The sequence below is a fragment of the Pseudorca crassidens genome, chromosome X (genome assembly GCF_039906515.1).
Source record: "Pseudorca crassidens isolate mPseCra1 chromosome X, mPseCra1.hap1, whole genome shotgun sequence".
Lineage (NCBI taxonomy): Eukaryota > Metazoa > Chordata > Mammalia > Artiodactyla > Delphinidae > Pseudorca > Pseudorca crassidens.
In genome coordinates, this window is record NC_090317.1 from 69,637,542 (window position 1) to 69,656,197 (window position 18,656).

General features: G+C 36.8%; 1 pseudogene; it reads right to left on the reverse strand.

Moving 5' to 3' along the window:
* Window positions 1–3,025: 3,025 nt before the first annotated feature.
* LOC137216646 (elongation factor 1-alpha 1 pseudogene) lies at window positions 3,026–15,325 on the reverse strand (annotated as a pseudogene).
* Window positions 15,326–18,656: the final 3,331 nt, after the last annotated feature.

Here is an 18,656-nt window from a genome sequence, read left to right on the forward strand (position 1 = left end):
CAGTCTGGAGCTCTAGGACAAATAAAGTGGCCTCCTTCACAGAAAGACAGGGGGAGTATGTGTGTCTAATTCTGCTGTCTGTGCAATGCCCTGGGGTGGTAGCCTGCTGAGAACTGTCCCTCTGATTGCTGCAGTCCTGTGGGACTCAGGAATGCAAACCATTCTGGCCACCAGTGCCAAGCAATCAGGGGTTATCCTCTGGGCATCAACCATAAGATCCAGGAACCAGACACATGTAAAGCTCGCCTCCAAGAGACACCAGTGCTCTGGAGCATGGCAGAGGGTGAGTGTGAAGATAGTGCCTGCCCTCCAAGGTCTCTGGAAAGGACTACAGTCAGCCTCTAGATGCATGTTTAATTAGAACTCTGTCCCTCAGGTCACAGTTATGATGATTAGCTAATAGGCCTCTTTCACAGAAAGACCAAGTTCTTGGGTTTATTGTCTCTTGCTATGCCCTGGAGGTGGTAGTTGTTTATGAACTCTTTTTCCATTGGCAGTAGTACAGTGGGACCCAGGAGCATAAGCCCCACTGGCCACCAGAGCCAGGCAATAATCACAAAAGCTGGGGTGCTAAATAAGAGTATGAGCTTCTTTGTGGGTGACACAAATTATTACAGTCTCATGGTACCAGAAAAGGTAACTCCCCTGGCCTCCAGAGCCAGGCAATGAAGAGACATTCCCTGGGTGTCAGCTGCCAAAAATTGGGACATGAGATGCATGTGAAGTCTGAAACATGGTAAAGGGAGAGCACAAAGATGTCATCCACCAATCTAAATCCCAGGAGAGTTTTCCAGCAGGCTCCTAGATGTGTGTGTTAAATTAAATGCCTGCCCCTCAGGCCAAAGTTTCAATATGAGTAGGTGAGCCTCTTTCAATTTAAGTCTAGGCACTATCGGCTGCCTCTGAGTTGGGCCGTGGGGCAGATGAGTCTGAGTGCGTGAGTCCTTTAAGATGTGTTTCTCAGATTGCTACTGTCTTGTGGGCCTCAGTATGTGAGCCCTGTTCGTTTTCAAATTTAGAAGATTGGGGGGCTTGTCTCTTAGGTGCACATCTTAAAATTTGGGGTGTCTAATGTGGGGTCTGAACCCTCTTGTCTTCAGAGAGAAGCTCTGGGATTTCAGTTCCCTTCCAGTTGTGGATTGCAATGCCAGGGGAGGAATTTATGGCAAGATTGTGTCCCAGCCTATCCTACCTGTTTTGTTTTTTTTTAAAACATCTTTATTGGAGTATAATTGCTTTACAATGCTGTGTTAGTTTCTGCTTTATAACAAAGTGAATCAGTTAAACATATACATATGTTCCCATATCTCTTCCCTCTTGCATCTCCCTCCCTCCCACCATCCCTATCCCACCCCTCTAGGTGGTCACAAAGCACCGAGCTGATCTCCCTGTGCTATGCGGCGGCTTCCCACTAGCTAGCTATTTTACGTTTGGTAGTGTATATATGTCCATGTCACTCTCTCACTTTGTCACAGCTTACATTTCCTCCTCCCCATATCCTCAAGTCCATTCTCTAGTAGATCTGTGTCTTTATTCCTGTCTTACACCTAGGTTTTTCATGATATTTTTTTTCTTAAATTCCATATATATGTGTTAGCATACGGTATTTGTCTTGCTCTTTCTGACTTACCTCACTCTGTATGACAGACTCTAGGTCCATCCACCTCATTACAAATAACTCAATTTCGTTTCTTTTTATGGCGGAGTAATATTCCATTGTATATATGTGCCACATCTTCTTTATCCATTCATCTGATGATGGACACGTAGGTTGTTTCCATCTCCTGGCTATTGTAAATAGAGCTGCAATGAACATTTTGGTACATGACTCTTTTTGAATTATGGTATTCTCAGAGTATATGCCCAGTAGTGGGATTGCTGGGTCATATGGTAGTCCTATTTGCAGTTTTTTAAGGAACCTCCATACTGTTCTCCATAGTGGCTGTACCAGTTCACATTCCCACCAGCAGTGTAAGAGCGTTCCCTTTTCTCAACACCCTCTCCAGCATTTATTGTTTCTAGACTTTTTGATGATGGCCATTCTGACCTGTATGAGATTACATATCATTGTAGTTTTGATTTGCATTTCTCTAATGATTAATGATGTTGAGCAATCTTTCAAGTGTTTGTTGGCAATATGTATATTTTCTTTGGGGAAATGTCTATTTATGTCTTCTGCCCATTTTTGGATTGGGTTGTTTGTTTTTTGTTATTGAGCTGCATGAGCTGCTTGTAAATTTTGGAGATTAATCCTTTATCAGTTGTCTCACTGGCCAATATTTTCTCCCATTCTGAGGGTTGTTTATGGTTTCCTTTGCTGTGCAAAAGCTTTAAAGTTTCATTAGGGCCCATTTGTTTATTTTTGTTTTTATTTCCATTGCTCTAGGAGGTGGGTCAAAAAGGATTTTGCTGTGATTTATGCCATAGAGTGTTCTGCCTACGTTTTCCTCTAAGAGTGTGATAGTTTCTGGCCTTATATTAGGTCTTTAATCCATTTTGAGCTTATTTTTGTGTATGGTGTTAGGGAGTGTTCTAATCTCATACTTTTACATGTACCTGTCAAGTTTTACCAGCAGCACTTACTGAAGAGGCTGTCCTTACTCCACAGTACATTGCTGCCTCCTTTATCAAAGATAAGGTGACCATATGTGCATGGGTTTATCTCCGGGCTTTCTATCCTGTTCCATTGATCTATATTTCTGTTTTTGTGCCAGTACAATACTCTCTTGATTACTGTAGCTTTGTAGTATAGTCTGAAGTCAGGGAGCATGATTCCTCCAGCTCCGATTTTCATTCTCAAGATTGCTTTTGCTATTCAGGGTATTTTGTGTTTCCATACAAATTGTGAAATTTTTTGTTCTAGTTCTGTGAAAAATGCCAGTGGTAGTTTGATAGGGATTGCATTGAATCTGTAGATTGCTTTGGGTAGTAGAGTCATTTTCACAATGTTGATTCTTCCAATCCAAGAACATGGTATATCTCTCCATCTATTTGTATCATCTTTCATTCTTTCATCAGTGTCTTATAATTTTCTGCATACAGGTCTTTTGTCTCCTTAGGTAGGTTTATTCCTAGATATTTTATTCTTTTTGTTGCAGTGGTAAATGGGAGTGTTTTCTTGATTTCACTTTCAGATTTTTCGTCATTAGTGTATAGGAATGCCAGAGATTTCTGTGCATTACTTTTCTATCCTGCTACTTTACCAAATTCATTGATTAGCTCTAGTAGTTTTCTGGTAGCATCTGTAGGATTCTCTATGTATAGTATTATATGTCACCTGCAAACAGTGACAGCATTATTTCCACTTTTCCAATTTGGATTCCTTTTATTTCCTTTTCTTCTCTGACTGCTGTGGCTAAAAATTCCAAAACTATGTTGAATAAGAGTGGTGAGAGTGGGCAACCTTGACTTGTTCCTGATCTTAGTGGAAATGCTTTCAGTTTTTCACCATTGAGGACGATGTGGGCTGTGCGTTTGTCATATATGGCCTTTATTATGTTGAGGAAAGTTCCCTCTATGCCTACTTTCTGGAGGGTTTTTATCATAAATGGGTGTTGAATTTTGTCGAAAGCTTTCTCTGCATCTATTGAGATGACCATATGGTTTTTCTCCTTCAATTTTTTAATATGGTGTATCACATTGATTGATTTGCATATATTGAAGAATCCTTGCATTCCTGGAATAAACCCCACTTGATCATCGTGTATGATCCTTTTAATGTGCTGTTGGATTCTGTTTGCTAGTATTTTGTTGAGGATTTTTGCATCTATGTTCATCAGTGATATTGGCCTGTAGTTTTCTTCCTTTGTGACATCCATGTCTGGTTTAGGTATAAGGGTGATGGTGGCCTCGTAGAATGAGTTTGGGAGTGTTCCTCCCTCTGCTATATTTTGGAAGAGTTTGAGAAGGATAGGTGTTACCTCTTCTCTAAATGTTTGATAGAATTCGGCTGTGAAGCCGTCTGTCTGATCCTGGGCTTTTCTTTGTTGGAAGATTTTTTTTTTTTTTTTTTTTTTTTTGCGGTACGCGGGCCTCTCACTGTTGTGGCCTCTCCCGTTGCGGGGCACAGGCTCCGGACGCGCAGGCTCAGTGGCCATGGCTCACAGGCCCAGCCACTCCTCAGCATGTGGGATCCTCCCGGACCGGGGCACGAACCCGTGTCCCCTGCATCGGCAGGCGGACTCTCAACCACTGCACCACCAGGGAAGGCCTGTTGGAAGATTTTTAATCACAGTTTCAATTTCAGTGCTTGTGATTGGTCTGTTCATATTTTCTATTTCTTCCTGATTCAGTCTTGGCAGGTTGTGCATTTCTAAGAATTTGTCCATTTCTTCCAGGTTGTCCATTTTATTGGCATAGAGTTGCTTGTAGAAATCTCTCACGATCTTTTGTTTTTCTGCAGTGTCAGGTGTTACTTCTCCTTCTTCATTTCTAATTATATTGATTTGAGTCTTATCCCTTCTTTTCTTGATGAGTTTGGTTAATGGCTTAACAATTTTGTTTATCTTCTCAAACAACCAGCTTTTAGTTTTACTGATCTGTGCTATCATTTCCTTCATTTCTTTTTCATTTATTTCTGATCTGATCTTTATCATTTCTTTCCTTCTGCTAACTTTGGGGTTTTTTTGTTCTTATTTCTCTAATTGCTTGAGGTGCAAGGTTAGGTTGTTTATTCGAGATGTTTCCTGTTTCTTAAGGTAGGATTGTATTGCTATAAACTTCCCTCTTAGAACTGCTTTTGCTGCATCCCATAGATTTTGGGTCGTCGTGTCTCCATTGTCATTTGTTTCTAGGTATTTTTTAATTTCCTCTTTGATTTCTTCAGTGTTCACTTCACTATTAAGTAGTGTATTGTTTAGCCTCCATGTGTTTGTGTTTTTTACAGATGTTTTCCTGTAATTGATATCTAGTCTCATAGTGTTGTGGTTGGAAAAGATACTTGATACAATTTCAATTTTCTTAAATTTACCAAGGCTTGATTTGTGACCTAAGGTATGATCTATCCTGGAGAATGTTCCATGATCACTTGAGAAAAATATGTATTTTGTTGTTTTTGAATGGAATGTCCTGTACATATTAAGTCTATCTTGCTTAATATATCATTTAAAGCTTGTGTTTCCTTATTTATTTTCATTTTGGATGATCTGTCCATTGGTGGAAGTGGGGTGTTAAAGTCCCCTACTATGAATGTGTTACTGTCGATTTCCCCTTTTATGGCTGTTACTATTTGCCTTATGTATTGAGGTGCTCCTATGTTGGGTGCACAAATATTTACAATTGTTATATCTTCTTCTTGGATCGATCTCTTGATCATTATGGAGTGTCCTTCTTTGTCTCTTCTAATAGTCTTTATTTTAAAGTCTATTTTGTCTGATATGAGAATTGCTACTCCAGCTTTCTTTTGGTTTCCATTTGTATGGAATATCTTTTTCCATCCCCTTACTTTCAGTCTGTATGTGTCTCTAGGTCTGAAGTGGGTCTCTTGTAGACAGCATATATATGGGTCTCGTTTTTGTATCCATTCAGCCAATCTGTGTCTTTTGGTGGGAGCATTTAGTCCATTTACATTTAAGGTAATTATCGATATGTATGTTCCTATTCCCATTTTCCTAATTATTTTGAGTTCGTTATTGTAGGTCTTTTCCTTCTCTTGTGTTTCTTGCCTAGAGAAGTTCCTTTAGCATTTGTTGTAATGCTGGTTTGGTGGTGCTGAACTCTCTCAGCTTTTGCTTGTCTGTAAAGGTTTTAATTTCTCCATCAAATCTGAATGAGATCCTTGCTGGGCAGACTAATCTTGGTTGCAGGATTTTCTGCTTCATCACTTTAAACATGTCCTGCCAGTCCCTTTTGGCTTGCAGAGTTTCTGCTGAAAGATCAGCTGTTAACCTTCTGGGGATTCCCTTGTGTGTTATTTGTTATTTCTCCCTTGCTGCTTTTAATATGTTTTCTTTGTATTTAATTTTTGACAGTTTGATTAATATGTGTCTTGGCATGTTTCTCCTTGGATTTATCCTATATGGGACTCTCTGTGCTTCCTGGACTTGATTAACTATTTCCTTTCCCATATTAGGGAAGTTCTCAACTATAATCTCTTCAAATATTTTCTCAGTCCCTTTCTTTTTCTCTTCTTCTTCTGGAACCCCTATAATTCGAATGTTGGTGCGTTTAATGTTGTCCCAGAAGTCTCTGAGACTGTCCTCAGTTCTTTTCATTCTTTTTTCTTTATTCTGTTCTGCAGTAGTTATTTCCACTATTTTATCTCCCAGGTCACTTATTCGTTCTTCTGCCTCAGTTATTCTGCTATTGATCCCATCTGGAGTATTTTTAATTTCATTTATTGTGTTGTTCATCATTGCCTGTTTCATCTTTAGTTCTTCTAGGTCCTTGTTAAATGTTTCTTGCATTTTCTTTATTCTATTTCCGAGATTTTGGATCATCTTTACTATCATTATTCTGAATTCTTTTTCAGGTAGACTGCCTATTTCCACTTCATGTGTTAGGTCTGATGGGTTTTTATCTTGCTCCTTCATCTGCTGTGTGTTTTTCTGTCTTCTCATTTTACTTATCTTACTGTGTTTGGGGTCTCCTTTTTGCAGGCTGCAGGTTCGTAATTCCCGTTGTTTTTTGTGTCTGTCCCCAGTGGCTAAAGTTGGTTCAGTGGGTTGTGTAGGCTTCCTCGTGGAGGGGACTAGTGCCTGTGTTCTAGTGGACGAGGCTGGATCTTGTCTTTCTGGTGGGCAGGTCCATGTCTGGTGGTGTGTTTTGGGATGTCTGTGGACTTATTATGATTTTAGGCAGCCTCTCTGCTAATGGGTGGGGTTGTGGTCCTGTCTTTCTAGTTGTTTGGCATAGGGTGTCCAGCACTGTAGCTTGCTGGTCGTTGAGTGAAGCTGGGTGTTGGTGTTGAGATGGAGATCTCTGGGAGATTTTTGCCATTTGGTATTATGTGGAGCTGGTAGGTCTCTTGTGGACCAGTGTCCTGAAGTTGGCTCTCCCACCTCAGAGGCACAGCACTGACTCCTGGCTGCAGCACCAAGAGCCTTTCATCCACACGGCTCAGACTGCTAGTGTTTGAGGGTCTCCTGCAGTGGCGCGGGTGGCTGTGGCTCACCACAGGGACAAGAACACTCCTCTTACCTGTTTTGATGTGGTTTTCTTTTCCTTTGCCCAATGTGTAGTCATCACTCAGCCAGACTTTGTCTTTTTAGGAAGAAATTGTTCCATAGGTAGCTGTAGACTCAGTGTGTGAGTGAGAAGGGAGTTTCAGGATCTTCCTATGGTGCCATCTTGAACTAGCTAAACTTAAATTCTTGCCATAAATTCCATTTGGCCATAATGAATTATGATTTTTATATATTATTGGATACAATTTACTAAATTTTTATTGGAATTTTGCATCTCTGGTCATCATGAATATTCTGTAGTTCTATAATCTTGTGATGTGGTATCAGAGTAATACCTCATGAAATGAGTTGGTATTATCACCCCCCCACTTTCTAATATTTGTGTAGGATTGTTAATATTTCTTATTTAAATATTTGATATAATCCACCAGTGAAGTCATCTGGGCCTGGACTTTCCTTTGTGGGAAGAATATTTTTACCAATTTAAATTTGTTCATTGATATAAGTTGTATTTCTTTCCTATTGCTACTCTAACAAATTACCACAAAACTAGTGTCTTAAAAGTATACAAATTTATTATCCATTAATATTTAATGGTGTTATTTATATGGTTGGACATCTTCTTACAATCTTATTATTTCTTTTCTACATGTCTCCTCTGTTTTTTCCCTCTGTTCCTCTTTCCCTTCCTTTATTTAGATTATTTGAATATTTTCTAGCATCACTTAATTTACCTTTGATTTTTTATTTTAAATATCCAAAGGTTTCTCTATGCATTATAATATACATTCTAAACATTTTACAATACACTTATGGTTAGTGTTATATCATTTAATGTAAAAAAATGGAAATCCTGCAACTGTATAAGTTCATATGCTTGACATCTCCCCTCATTGATATTACAATTGTTATATTTATTACTTATAAATAGATAATAAATCCCACAAGTCAACATTATAATTTTTGCTATAATTAGTGTGTGACTCATAAAAAAAGGTAAATAGCAAAGAAAAAAATTATCTTTTCTATTTATCCAGAGACATAATTTTCAATAATCTTCATTCTATTCTGAGTGTCTCTGTTTCAACCTGGTGTCATTTTCCTTCATTCTGAAGAACATATTTTAGCATTTCTTGAAGTGCAGGTCTGCTAGTAACAAATTCTCATAGTTTTCCTTTTTCCCTTTTCTTTTATTCCTTTCTAACCACTTTATTAAAGTATGATTGACATACAAATAGCTATACTTAATGTACACAATTTCATGTGTTTGGAGACACATCTGTAAAACAATCATCACAATCTATGTCAATAAACATATCCATCACCTACAAAAGTTTCATCCTGCCTTCTTTACCTACTACTATTACTACCACCACCACCATTATTGTTATTATTTTGAAACACCTAAAATAAAATCTACCACTTAGCCAATTTTTAAGTATACAATACAGTATTAACTCTAGGCACCACATTGTAGAGTAGATCTCTAAGAATCATTCATTTTGCATAACCGAAGCTTTATACACTTTGACTAACATCTCCCCATTTCCATCTTCCCACCAGACCCTGGAAACCAGCATTCTACTCTCTGCTTCCATAAGTTTGACTAGTTTAGATCCTTCATATAAGTGGTATTATATAGTATTTGTACTTCTGTGTCTAGCTTATTTCACTTAGGATAATGTCCTCCAGGTTCATCCATGGTGTGGCAAATGGCAGGATTTCCTGCTTTTTTTTAAGGCTGAATAATATTCTATTTATGTATATATTATACTACATTTTCTTTTTTAAAATTGAAGTATAGTTGATTTACAATGTTGTGTTTCTGGTGTACAGCAAAAGTGATTTTTATATATATATATTCTTTTTCATTTTATTTTCCATTATAGGTTATTACAAGATATTGAACATAGTTCCCTGTGTTATACACTAGGACTTTGTTGTTTATCTGTTTTATATATGGTAGTTTGTATCTCCTAATCACAAACTCCCCACCCTTTCCCCTTTGGTAACCATAATTTTGTTTTCTTTGTCTGTGAGTCTGTTTCTGTTTTGTAAATAAGTTCATTTGTATCATATTTTAGATTGTCAATTTTTAATATTCTCTATTTCATATTTATTTCTAATCTTTATTATTTTCTTCCTTCTGCTAACTTTGGGCTTTGTTCTTTTTTTCTAGTTCCTTGAGGGTAAATTTAGGTTGTTTATTTGAAATCTTCTTCTTTGTAAATGTAGGTGGTTATCTCTATAAACTTCCTTCTTAGTGCTTTTATTACTTTCAAGTCACACATTTAAGTCTTTAATCCATTTTGAGTTGGTTTTTTGTGTATGGTATAAGAAAGGGCCCAGTTTCAGTCTTTTGCATGTGGATATACAGTTTTCCCAATACCATTCATTGAAGAGATTATCCTTTCTCCATTGTGTGTTCTGGGCAACTTTGTCAAAAATTAATTGAGCATATGTACTTGGGTTTATTTCTGGACTCTCTATTCTGTTCCATTGGTCTACATGCCTGTTTTTATGCCAGTACCACACTGTTTTGATTACTATAGCTTTGTAATATAATTTGAGATCAGAAAGTGTGATGTCTTCAACTTCGTTTTTCTTTCTCAAGATTGCTTTTGTTATTCAGGGCCTTTTGTGGTTCTATACCAATTTTTAAATTGTTTTTTTCTATTTCTGTGAAAACACCTTTGGAATTTTGTTAGGGATTACAATGAGTCTCTAGGTCTTTTTGGATAGTATGGACATTTTAACAATATTAACTCTTTCACTTCATGAACACAGGTTATTTTTCCATTTTTTTGTGTCTGGTTCAATTTCTTTCATTAATGTTTTATAGTTTTCAGTGTACAGATCTTTCACTTCCTTAGGTAATTTTATTCCTAGGTGTTTTATTCTTTTTGATGCTATTGTATATGGGATTGTTTTCTTTATTTCCTTTTCAGATTAGTCATTGTTGGCATGAAGAAATATAACTGATTTTATATGTTTATTTTTGTATCCTGCAATTTTACTGAATTCATTTATTTCTTTTAACAGTTTTTGTTTATGGACTCTTTAGGGTTTTCCACATATAGAATCATGTCATCTACAAAGAAAGATAATTTTATTTCTTCCTTTCTGATTTGAAGGCCTTTTATTTCTTTTTCTTGTCTAGCTCTTACTAGTACTTCAGTACTATTTAAATAGAAATGGCAAAGTGGAGATTCTTGCCCTGTACTCAATCTTAGAGGAAAAGCTTTTCAGTTTCTCTCCATTGGTTAGGATGCTAGCTGTGGGCTTTTCTAAATGGCTTTCATTTTGGTAACGAAAGTTCCCTCTATTCTTATTTTGTTTAGAATTTTTATTGTGAATGTATGTTGAACAAACTATTTTCTGCTTCTATTGAGATAATTGTGTGATTTTTATCCTTTATTTGGATAATATGATATATCATATTGATTGATTTTCATATGTTAAACCAACATTTCATCTCAGGAATAAACCTCACCTGGTCATGGTGTGTAATCTACTTGATGAGTTGAATTCAGTTTGGTAGTACTGTATTGAGGATTTTTGCATCTATATTCATCAGAGATGTTGGCTTATAGTTTTCTATTCTTGTCATATCTTTGGCTTTAGTGTCAGGGCAATGCTGACCTCATAAAATAAATTTGGAAGTATTCCTTTTACTTTTATTTTTTGGAAGAATTTAAGAACAATTAGCATTAAGTCTTCTTTGAATATTTGGTAGAATTCAGCAGTGAAGCCAACTGGGCCTGGGCTTTTCTTTTTTGGGAAACTTTTGATTACTACTTCAATCTCCTTATATTTTTATTGGTCTGTTCAGGCTTTCTATTTCTTCTTGACTCATTCTTGTTAGGTTGTACATTTTTAGGAATTTATCAATTTATTGTAGTTTATCCAATTTGTTGGCATATAATTGTTCATAATAGTTCCTTATGATCTTTATAAATTTGGAGGCATCCATTGTAATGTCTCTTTTGTCATTTCCAATTGATTTTGAGTCTTTTCTCTTTTTCTAATTTAATCTAACTAAGGGTTTGTCATTATTGTTCATTTTTTTCTAAAATCCATCTCTTCCAAAAATTTTTTTTTCAGGGGCCTTACCTCTTTTAATAGTGTAATAGTTATTATAGGAGTATCAGTTGATGCTTATTCCATTTTCAAGAAATAGGTCTTATTTGTGACTCATTAATAATTTGCAATTCATTTTCATCTAACTGTCCAATGAATATCAATACTCAGAGAATCAAAGTTTTGTTGACTTTTTCTATTGTTTTTCTAGTTTAAAAAAATTCTGCTAAATCTTTATTATTTCCTTCTTTATTTTAACTTTGGGTTTATTTTGTTCTTTTTATAATTCCTTAAGGTATAAAGTTAGATTATTTGAGATCTTTTTTAATGTAGGCCTTTATTACTATAGAAATCCCTTTTGGCACTGCTTCTGCTGCATCCTGTAGGTTTTGGTAAGTTGTGTTTTCATTTTCTTTTGTCTTCAGATATTTTTTAAAATTCCCTTTTGATTTCCTCTTTTACCCAGTGGTTGTTAAATAGTGTGTTATTTAGTTTCCACATATTTGTGAATTTTCCCATTTTCTTGCCGCTATTGATTTCTAGTTTTATTCCATTGTGGTAGGAAATGATCCATGGTATGATTTTAATCTTCTTAAATTTGTTAAGATTTATTTTGTGATCTAATGTGTGACCTATCCTAGTGTATGTTCCATGTGCACTTTAAATGTATTCTTCTGCTGTTGTATGATAAGTTCTGTATATGTCCGTTAGGTCCATTTGGTATGCAGCATTGCTCTATTCTGCTCTTTATTGACTTTCTGTCTGAATGTTCTATTTATTATTGAAAGTGGGTTTACTGACATCTCTTATTATTTTATTTCAATTTCTCCTTTCAGTTTGTCAGTGTACTTATGCACTCAACATCAGAGCACATATGTATTTGGAATTGTTATATCTTCCAGTTGAATTGACCCTTTTATTATATAATATCTTTATCTCTAGAAACAGTTTTTGACTTAAAGTCTGTGTCTCATAATAAAAAGAAAACAAAGCAGGAGTGGCTAATATCTTTTTCCATTCCTTCATTTTCAGCCTATGTGTATCCTTAAATCTAAAGTGAGTTTCTTACAGATGGCATAAAGTTGGATCTTTCTTATTTAATCCGTTCAGTAACTCTCCTTATTGGGGAATTTAGTTCATTTACATCTAATGTAATTATTAATAGGAAAGGATTTACTATTGCCATTTTGTTAGCTCTTTTCTGTTTGTCTTGTGATTCTTTTGTCCCTCTTTTTCTCTCTTTCTATCTTCCTTTGTCTTCCCATTGGATTTTTATTTTTTGGTATTGATAGATTTTGATTTTCTTCTTTTTATTTTGTGTAACTTCTATAGGTATTCTCTTTGTGGTCACATAGGGGCTTACCTAAAATATCTTAGAGCTATAATAGTCTACTTTAAGCTGATAATAACTTAAAGTAAGTTGATAACAACTTCACTTGCATACAAAAAGTCTCAGCTTTATCTCTCCTCCTCACTCATTACACACTATTGATATGTATCATTAACATAATCTATAATTGTTTTTAATACTTTTATCTTTTATAGTAGAATTAAAAGTTATTGTTACTGAGTGCAAGCTCATACTGCTTGCTTCACAATAGGCCAGTAAATCAAGAGATGTATTGTTAGAGCAAGGAATAATGACTTTATTTAGAAAGCCAGCAGACCAAGAAGATAGTGGACTCATGTCCCCAAAATACATCTTGCCTGAGTTAGAATTCAGGAATTCAGGATTCTTCTGAAAGGGGAAGGAATCAAGTAAAATATTTCCTGATTCTGGTCAGCCTCCAGAGGGGATGTGTTCCTGCAGTCATTCACAGGTGGGCCTGGTCAGAATATTTCCTGTGAGCTAAACAAAAGTAGCTTAGCTTAATGCTCATTACCTGGGAGGCAGGGTTCCAGAGATGGGCCATTATGTATATTTAAGCTTACATGCAACATCCCTTTAGTGATTAACTTGTAATAGAATACAAAGATTCTTCCCTGTTACAATTCTGCACTGTCAATGTCCATTCCACAATCTTGTGGGAAAAGGGACAAAGACTACTCTGGCTACTTCCTGCTGAATGGAGGTGACAAATATTCCTTATAATCTTTAGTCAGTCTTTTTTTAGCTACAACTATTTGAACCTGATGAAACCCCTTAGCACTCTGTCTAATTTGTAATTGAACTTGGGGTGTTGGTTCCAGTTCTCAATACGAACACTAAATTCCTGTTGTAATTATTTGGACAAAGTTAAACAAATTGATTAACCCTTCTCCAGCTGCACTGAAATTACCATCTGCTTCAGTTGGATATGCAGACTTGTTGGAGGCAAACTCATGAACAGAGGTTAGTATAGTGCCCAAAGTTTTAATGTATTTGGCAACTGCTAGTTCTTTTAGAGCACTTATAGATTCTCTCACCTGGGCAGACACCTGGAATGGCCTACCATGCAATATTTCAAAAGTGCTTAATTTAAGCTTGCTTCTTAGAAGGAGACACTGATCAATATCAGAGCAACTGGCAAGGCCTTATCCCAAGTTAAGTTACTATTCATTTTCTTGGTTTTTCCTGTTGACTGTAGGCTCCAGGATGAATGTAGTTCCAATGGCTTAATCCAAATCAGGAGATAATTTCCTTAAGGAGGGCTTTAACCAATTAGGTACTGATTTTAAAAACTAATAACTTTGCCACACACAAAGCAAATGGTCCCCAAAACATTCTCCTTTCCTTCTGAAGATTTTATGATGCATTGTTATCATTAACCAGTCTTTTACTATTAAACTTAAATGACCAATTAAAACAAACAGTTCTGAGACCATTCTTCCACCACTGATTAAGACTGGGGTGGCAAGTATTGGGGATAATATTCATTTAGACTTCTGAGATTTCTGGGAAGACTGGGTGACCTTGCCAGCTTCAGCTGCCTTCTTGTCCACTGCTTTCACACCCACAGCAACTGTCTGGCTCATGTCACGAACTGCAAAAATGGCCCAGAGGAGGACAGTCAGAGAAGCTCTCAACACACATGGGCTTGCCAGGAACCATATCAACAATGGCAGCATCATCAGTTTTCGAGAATTTGGGGCCATCTTCCAGCTTTTCCCCATAACAATCAAGCTTCTTCAGCTCAGCAAACTTGCAAGCAATGTGAGCTGTGTGACAACCCAGCACAGGTGCATATCCAGCACTGATTTGGCCTGGATGGTTCAAGTAATCTCTTGAGCTGTGCAGCCAGCTGCTTCCATCAGTGGTCATTTTTGCTGTCACCAGCCACATTGCCACAACGAATATCTTTGACAGATATGTCCTTGACATTGAAGCCCACATTGTCCCCAGGAAGGGCTTTACTCAAAGCTTCATGGTACATTTCAACAGACTTTAGTTCAGTCGTAATATTGACTGTAGCAAAGGTGATCACCATGCCAGGTTTGAGAATACCAGTCTCCACTCAACCCACAGGGACAGTACCAATACCACCAATTTTGTAGACGTCCTGGAGGGGCAGACTCAAGGAATACACTGGCTAGGAATACACTGGCTGGTAGTGACAAGTCAATCTGTGGGAGAAGTGCTCCTCTTGCCTCAGAGGATGTTGTTTTAGATTAGGTGTCCCAGCATCCCTTTTTAATGGGATTACTATTGGCCATGTGTTTTTGGGCTTCCCTGGGCTGCTGTTAACACACACTTCTGGTCTTACCCTTTTGTAGACCTTGAGGGTGGGGGAGAGCTCTGTTTCCTTTCCTGGAGTTTTCATGAACACCACCTGTAGGCTTAAAGTGTGCTCTGGTGGGACTCTGTCAAGCTGTTCTGGTGAAAAACTTTAGGGTGAAGTCTATCAAAAAGTTAATCAGCTCATTCTTCACTGTCAATTTTACTGGGGGCTCCTGTGGGGAATTAGTTGCCTCAAGTCCAAGGGAGCACCTGGGCCTCTTCATTCTTCAGAATCTTCCTCTTTCTACCATATGAGAGGTTCTTGTCTTTTATTTTCTTCTTATGTTTCAGCCTAGGGCAATCTGTTCTCCAATGTTCTTCCTCCTTACAGAAGCGCATTTTTCCTTCCCCAATAGTGGCTTACCTCTCTTCGGTTACTCAGCTTCCAGGAATCCAATACCACTGCCAAAAAGTGGTGTTTCATTTTGCATCTTCTTTCTTCTGTTGTTGCTCCCTGTTGAACACTTTAAAAGCAACATCTACCAATTGATAAGGATTTATTCCAAGTGCACCATCTAATTTTTGCAACTTTCACCTGATATCTGAGGCACTTTGCCCAAAATAAAGGTCAAATTTACCATTCTAATATTTTAGGGGGCTTCAGGATCTGCATTAAGATGATGTCTGTAGGCCTGATAAGACCTCTCTGAATTTTTGGAAAGGATTTTTATTTTGAGTCTCTTGAATTTTGTTCAAACTCTTTTGCTTTGGTTCCCCTTTTCAAAGCCCTGCCAAGATGCACTAATAAGTAGTGCTCTAATAAGGGCATTCTTCCTTCATTGGGGTCCTAATTTTGTTCAGCTGGGTACTGCCAAGTGGGCTTCAGGTGTAGAGGATCCTCCCTATAAGGGAGGGTTGCAACCTTTCCAATTAAAACGCCTGAGAAACCCATCTGGCTGATTATTTGCATTTAGCCCCCTATGTGAGATAACGGCAATGGAAATTACCTTGCCCTGGGAGTGGCTCCTGGCCCAAATTGGGTGCCCTGTCGGGTCTCAAATTATGATACCAGACCAATTCCCTGTGCCCCAGAAACTAACACAGGATTTTCTAATTGATCCCTAGAAGGAGGGGAAGTCCTGAGCTCAGCCGGAGGAGTTAAGATTTGAAGCAACATACCCTCAGTCTCATTCCATTTTCTTATTTTCCGATGTAATAGCACACATGCTGGTACACAAAGGATTTCATCGTTCTTCCCCACTTCTTCACAAATAGTTATAGAGTTATTCAAAAGCCACTGTAAAACCATGAATACCAATTGATCATCTCTAACCATTAAAAGGAAGCCTTTTTGCTTTGGCATCAACCAACCAGGATTGCAATGCAATTGAAAAGAAACTTGGTTACTGCTGTGACATAAAACATTTTAAGATAATTACTAAAATTATGACTGATCATTTACCAGGATACATTAGCATTTTAGGAGTTCCATATAGTCTTTTAAAATAAATTTTAATTAATTTATTTTATTTTTGGCTGTGTTGGGTCTTTGCTGCATGCAGGCTTTCTTTAGTTGCAGCAAGCGGGGGCTACCCTTCGTTGTAGTGTATGGGCTTCTGATTGCCATGGCTTCTCTTGTTGCAGAGCACAGGCTCTAGGCGTGCGGGCTCAGTAGCTGTGGTTCTCAGGCTATAGAGCACAGGCTCAGTAGTTGTGGCCCATGGGCTTAGTTGCTCTGTGGCATGTGGGATCTTCCCGGACCAGGGCTCGAACTCATGTGCCCTGCCTTGGCAGGTGGATTCTTAACCACTGTGCCACCAGGGACGCCCAGGAGTTCCATATAGTTTCTAGAATGTGTATATTAATGTTTACCCATATGATACAATCTAAGAAATGTTATCACCACTTATTTGATAATGCTTCCCACATAATTTAATATACCAAATAAGTCTAATTAGTTTAATATTCCTCTCAGCAATAGAAAGAAAACAATCTGAGGTGTTCCAGGGACCCTTTGGAAAACCTCAAATTTAGCTAGAGGTCGAATGAACTTCATTTAGAATTTGATCTTTGGGAAGTTTGTCAAAAATATCAAAAAGTTTTAACCAGTGATAATAAAAGATCAATGGCAAATACAGATCACTTAAAGAAATTCACAATTACCAAAAGCAGTTCAATATTTTAAGAAAACTTTGTCCTCTTAGAGAACCAAATTCAGGTTTTGTACCACTTTACCTTTAAAATTCATTTTCTAGTTTGAAATTCATTTTCTAAATTAAGTTCAATTTTATCTTAGCCAATCCTGACCACACACACAACTCTTTCAGTTTTCCTCCTCCACAAACCTTCCACAATTTTCTGTATCCATATTATATCCATATTATTCTGTTCCTCACTTTCTTTTCCATTCAGAAACAACCAGCTCTAGGACAGAAACACCTTTTCCCCTTTAACAAAAATGTATTTCATTCCTCATACCTTGTTTGCTGAAAACACACATTCTACATCTTTGCATACTAAAATGTTTCCCTTATAATTCTTAACCTTAAAACTTTAATCTCTAGTGAAAACCAAGAAGCAAGTAATTATAAACTCTGTCATACTAGCATTTCCTGATTGACAACTTATGCTTTAGTCATTCTCCCTCAAGAAGGCAAAGGTAGGTAAACTTAGACCTGCCCAGCAATTAATGTTCTAATATTTTATCCTATTTGCAATGACCCAGAGAGTCAATGCATTATCTTCATTTAACTTAGTTTAAAGTTATGAAAATCTAGAGAGACTATCTTTAGCACAGGGAGACCAGCTCAGTGCTTTGTGACCACCTAGAGGGGTGGGATAGGGAGGGTGGGAGGGAGACGCAAGAGGGAGGGGATATGGAGATATATGTATACATATAGCTGATTCACTTTGTTATACAGCAGAAACTAACACAACAATGTAAAGCAATTATACTCCAATAAAGATGTTAATTAATAAATTTAAAAAGGAGAAATAAAAATTCAAAATAAAGAAATACAGTGCATTTATTTTAATGATTGTATTTTTCTCCATACACAAACCCTACTTATGACATAACACCTTGTGATGTAAGGCTAGTAGATAGTCAATAAATTTTTATTGTTTAAAAAAATATATATATAAATAAAAGAAGAGAGACTATTTTAGATGGACATTCCCAAAACATAATTATTCCTATAGAGTTTACCTAAAACTCTTACCTCATTTACCTCTATTTTATTTACTTAAAACCTTTGTCATATTGTTACTTTTCTTGCTGACAAACTTTGTAACAGGAATAAGTCTTATTTGATTTCTAGTAAACCTAGGTACAATAAAAGTATTACACTTAATGTTGATAACTCTAAAGACATTACTATATTAATCAAACCAACAGGCTTAAGCTAAATTTAATACAAAATATTAATTCAATACTGAATATTTCCTAGATCACATGAACCCAAGATTAATTCTGGCCAGTTTCTTTTATATATGAGTATTTATGTAAGTGCTTAATTTCCTTTAGGCCAGTTAAACAGAGCTCTTTTACAAATTAATTTTGGCAATGCCACACATCTATAACATGTACAAACACACAAACACAGGGACCTCATAGTTCCTACTCCAAAATTTCAGCCATGAGTCAGGTACAACATTGTAAAACCCATCAGTTACAAAAGAGGTTGGATTCAAATTGGGTTTCTGGCAGATGGGACAAATCAAGGTCACCTGTCTAGATGGCTAAGCCCTTTCTACTAATATTTATGGAAAATACACTTCTATTTCTATTTGTAGCTTTTGGTGATTTTAGGAAA